Raw genomic sequence first — 6,000 nt, forward strand, 5'->3', positions numbered from 1 at the left:
TTTTCTTCTTTTTGGGAGGAGGGAGATGAGGCCTGAGCTAGCCCTCCGGTGACTGGTGGACATACTTGCACTTAACCCCAGCTGTGCCCGTTATGAGGGGAATATTCTGATATCGCGGGGGTTAAGTACAGAGCGCCGTGGCCTAATGCGCTGCCCTCGGCATGTGGCATGTAACTATCCGCCGAGCAGTGGGTGGTTTTGCATCGGACATGGAGTATTAGTAAAATTTTGACAAAGTAGGTTAAAGAGCCCGAGACGACTTAATCCACATTCCATGACCTCAGCTTGCTAAACCGCACAAATAGCATTCCAGCCACGCGTTTCGGAGCGACCAGAGGAAAACTGAACCTGTCTACGGTCCGGTGTTCTGTGTGTGCACCACTCCATACTTGGTGCTGCAATAGTGGGTCTGCTGTGGAGACTACTAAAAACTTTGCTTGTTGTCAGTGAACGTGCACATTAAAGCATGACCGCATCCCGTCCCATTGTAGTCACAGGAGGTCCCGACTCTGCTAGCAGTCTCTACTGGGACCCCCAAAGATCACCCTGTCTGTATACAGTAATATGCAAGGTAAGCGGGGGACCCCATTACAGATTTTGCATTGGAGCTCAGCATCTTACGGAGAACAAAGTGAAGCACCACATTGAGTCGCCGGCCGAGGAATTGTCTTGTAAAACAGGTCACACCAGTAAAAATAGAAATCACGGCCGTAAAGTGGAAAATAACTGGACTGGAGCCCGAAGGGGAGTTTTCTTAGAATTTTTTTTAACAGATGTCCACAAAAGCAAAAAATGTCTGAATAGCGTTTCCTCTCTCCATTCCTAGGAAGGTTGGGTGACTACTCATAGGACCACCGTTATTTGGGCCTTTTAAGACTTCCCAATCCGTCTCCGCTACCAGATGAACTGGCTGAATCTTAGTGATTAGGCCCTCGCTCTGGAGGACTCAGCGTGACTATGGATTATATGAATGGGTAGCCTTGTAATACCACATTTCTCCAACAGTGGGCGGTGCAGGAAACATAGGCCACCAAATGGAAGGACACTATTTGTAACTGCTCTTATATCAATGCATTAGATACCCGGTATGTTTGGCTACGAGTAACACGAAGAGGCCGTGTGAATCTACCGCCATACCGTCTATATTATTCCTCCATACTGCAGCCCCCTTCATCCTACAGGGACAGACCATGCATTCAGATCCTTAAAAAAAGCCCCCATTGATCAGAGGATCTAAGAGGAAACAAGACGTGGTTTGGGTGGGAGGACACTATAGACGACGTCTTCATGTGGCTGACCGGGAGCTGACTGACGCTGATTTAGCCGTCGGAAGTCTTTGAAGAAACCCTTTACTAGTAACTAGTGGTCCTCATACTGCAAAGAGAAAACTTTCTAGATTTTTATATGTTGGGACATACAGATTCTGTACGGACCTGCAGAGTAGGGATCAGGACCGGGTATCAGTTACTGGATAGAGCCACATCCATAGAACATTTGCATGAAGTTCTATATTTGTATTGTGTTGTATTCTTGGCAAAGGGTCCTGCACCTGCTGCGGTTTTTCTGATCTTTATCGGCCGTGGCCCTCACCAGATGTCCGTGTATACACAATATGTGGGCGTCTTTATGCTTATTATTATTCTGTAGGAATTTGCAAGAACTATCTACATCATATCTATCTATCTATCTATCTATCTATCTATCTATCTATCTATCTCTCTCTCTATCTCTCTCTCTATCTATCTCTCTATCTATCTCTCTCTCTCTATCTATCTCTCTCTCTCTCTATCTCTCTATCTATCTATCTATCTATCTATCTATCTATCTATCTATCTATCTATCTATCATCAAGTGAGCCTCTGCTACTGATCTCTCTGATAGCTGTGAGTTTCACAGGTTGCTTTCCCAATAAATAAAGGCACACAAAACCTGGTTACTGACAAACCTGTTCCTCTCAACAAATAGTGCCTTGTACACAATGGAAACTTAGACTGGACATTCTAAAAATGTTCCAGATTTGTCACTGTGACACATTTTGTGCATCAATTCTGACACTCACGATCATGTATTAAGCCGTGTCCTATTTGACAATCCAGGCCTACAACCTCTCTAGGTCACGCTCCTTGTTGGACACGGCAAACAAACTGTTTACTACACCAATAAATGTGGTGCACAATGTCTACGCCAATTACCAGGGTGCAAATTGCTTCAGAGTTTTGTGTGCATTTGGACAGACCTCCCCCCCCCCCCCCCATTGTCTAGAAAATTCACATGTTGTGTGTGATTCGTTTGGCGATTGTCTTGAATTGTGACTTAGATACAATGACTTCTTCTTGTTTATCCAGTTCCAGACTTGAAGGGGTTTATTTGTTGCTGCCTCGGATTAACCTGTCAGGCAGGATTTAGGGAAAATCTACTATGGGTCTGAGCAAACTGAGAGTGAAGGTGTTTGTTTTATTCTGTAAGTGATGACAAGTCTTTGTCGCCACCTAAAGAAACTGAACATAAGCTCCAGGTGTGAGGGATCGGGCGGTATTACCACATTGTACAGGGGGAGGCGCTATTGGAGGGCAAAGAATGGAAATCGCTGGCATCGAGGAGACAAGTGACAACATTATCATCATGGAGATGCGTGGGTGGTCACTGGTCAGATCTCATATATATCTATTTGTCTATCCCTGAAGCCCCCTTAGAAATTTTGCATTCAGGCCCAACTTCAGGTTATGCCTCTCCTATCTATCTATCTCCTATCTATCTATCTATCTATCTATCTATCTATCTCCTATCTATCTATCTATCTATCTATCCTCTATCTATCTATCTCCTATCTATCTCCTATCTATCTCCTATCTATCTATCTATCTATCTATCTATCTATCTATCATCTATCTCCTATCTATCTATCTATCTATCTATCTCCTATCTATCTATCTATCTATCTATCTATCTATCTATCTATCTCCTATCTATCTATCTCCTATCTATCTATCTATCTATCTCCTATCTATCTATCTCCTATCTATCTATCTATCTATCTATTTATCTATCTATCTATTTATCTATCTATCCTCTATCTATCTATCTCCTATCTATCTATCTCCTATCTATCTATCTCCTATCTATCTATCTCCTATCTATCTATCTCCTATCTATCTATCTCCTATCTATCTATCTCCTATCTATCTATCTATCTCCTATCTATCTATCTCCTATCTATCTATCTCCTATCTATCTCCTATCTATCTCCTATCTATCTATCTCCTATCTATCTATCTATCTATCTCCTATCTATCTATCTATCTATCTATTTATCTATCTATCTATCTATCTATCCTCTATCTATCCTCTATCTATCTATCTCCTATCTATCTATCTCCTATCTATCTATCTCCTATCTATCTATCTCCTATCTATCTATCTCCTATCTATCTATCTCCTATCTATCTATCTCCTATCTATCTATCTCCTATCTATCTATCTATCTCCTATCTATCTATCTCCTATCTATCTCCTATCTATCTCCTATCTATCTATCTCCTATCTATCTCCTATCTATCTATCTCCTATCTATCTATCTATCTATCTCCTATCTATCTATCTATCTCCTATCTATCTATCTCCTACCTATCTATCTATCTATCTATCTCCTATCTATCTATCTATCTATCTATCTATCTATTTATCTATCTATCTATCTCCTATCTATCTATCTATCTCCTATCTATCTATCTCCTATCTATCTATCTCCTATCTATCTATCTCCTATCTATCTATCTCCTATCTATCTATCTCCTATCTATCTATCTCCTATCTATCTATCTCCTATCTATCTATCTCCTATCTATCTATCTCCTATCTATCTATCTCCTATCTATCTATCTATCTATCTCCTATCTATCTATCTCCTATCTATCTATCTATCTATCTATCTATCTCCTATCTATCTATCTATCTCCTATCTATCTATCTCCTATCTATCTATCTCCTATCTATCTATCTCCTATCTATCTATCTCCTATCTATCTATCTCCTATCTATCTATCTCCTATCTATCTATCTCCTATCTATCTATCTCCTATCTATCTATCTCCTATCTATCTATCTCCTATCTATCTATCTCCTATCTATCTATCTCCTATCTATCTATCTCCTATCTATCTATCTCCTATCTATCTATCTATCTATCTATCTCCTATCTATCTATCTATCTCCTATCTATCTATCTCCTATCTATCTATCTCCTATCTATCTATCTCCTATCTATCTATCTATCTATCTATCTATCTCCTATCTATCTATCTATCTCCTATCTATCTATCTCCTATCTATCTATCTCCTATCTATCTATCTCCTATCTATCTATCTCCTATCTATCTATCTCCTATCTATCTATCTCCTATCTATCTATCTCCTATCTATCTATCTATCTATCTCCTATCTATCTATCTATCTCCTATCTATCTATCTCCTATCTATCTATCTCCTATCTATCTATCTCCTATCTATCTATCTCCTATCTATCTATCTCCTATCTATCTATCTCCTATCTATCTATCTCCTATCTATCTATCTCCTATCTATCTATCTCCTATCTATCTATCTATCTATCTATCTCCTATCTATCTATCTCCTATCTATCTATCTCCTATCTATCTATCTCCTATCTATCTATCTCCTATCTATCTATCTCCTATCTATCTATCTCCTATCTATCTATCTCCTATCTATCTATCTCCTATCTATCTATCTCCTATCTATCTATCTCCTATCTATCTATCTATCTATCTATCTATCTCCTATCTATCTATCTCCTATCTATCTATCTCCTATCTATCTATCTATCTATCTATCTCCTATCTATCTATCTCCTATCTATCTATCTCCTATCTATCTATCTCCTATTTATCTATCTCCTATCTATCTATCTCCTATCTATCTATCTCCTATCTATCTATCTCCTATCTATCTATCTCCTATCTATCTATCTCCTATCTATCTATCTCCTATCTATCTATCTCCTATCTATCTATCTATCTATCTCCTATCTATCTATCTATCTCCTATCTATCTATCTCCTATCTATCTATCTATCTCCTATCTATCTATCTCCTATCTATCTATCTCCTATCTATCTATCTCCTATCTATCTATCTCCTATCTATCTATCTCCTATCTATCTATCTCCTATCTATCTATCTCCTATCTATCTATCTCCTATCTATCTATCTCCTATCTATCTATCTCCTATCTATCTATCTATCTATCTATCTCCTATCTATCTATCTCCTATCTATCTATCTCCTATCTATCTATCTCCTATCTATCTATCTCCTATCTATCTATCTCCTATCTATCTATCTCCTATCTATCTATCTCCTATCTATCTATCTATCTATCTCCTATCTATCTATCTATCTCCTATCTATCTATCTCCTATCTATCTATCTCCTATCTATCTATCTCCTATCTATCTATCTATCTCCTATCTATCTATCTCCTATCTATCTATCTCCTATCTATCTATCTCCTATCTATCTATCTCCTATCTATCTATCTCCTATCTATCTATCTCCTATCTATCTATCTCCTATCTATCTATCTCCTATCTATCTATCTCCTATCTATCTATCTCCTATCTATCTATCTATCTATCTATCTCCTATCTATCTATCTATCTATCTCCTATCTATCTATCTATCTCCTATCTATCTATCTCCTATCTATCTATCTATCTATCTCCTATCTATCTATCTATCTATCTATCTCCTATCTATCTATCTCCTATCTATCTATCTATCTCCTATCTATCTATCTATCTCCTATCTATCTATCTATCTATCTCCTACCTATCTATCTATCTATCTATCTCCTATCTATCTATCTATCTATCTATCTATCTATCTATTTATCTATCTATCTATCTCCTATCTATCTATCTATCTCCTATCTATCTATCTCCTATCTATCTATCTCCTATCTATCTATCTCCTATCTATCTAT

The sequence above is a fragment of the Leptodactylus fuscus genome, chromosome 6, assembly GCF_031893055.1.
Source record: "Leptodactylus fuscus isolate aLepFus1 chromosome 6, aLepFus1.hap2, whole genome shotgun sequence".
Classification (NCBI taxonomy): domain Eukaryota; kingdom Metazoa; phylum Chordata; class Amphibia; order Anura; family Leptodactylidae; genus Leptodactylus; species Leptodactylus fuscus.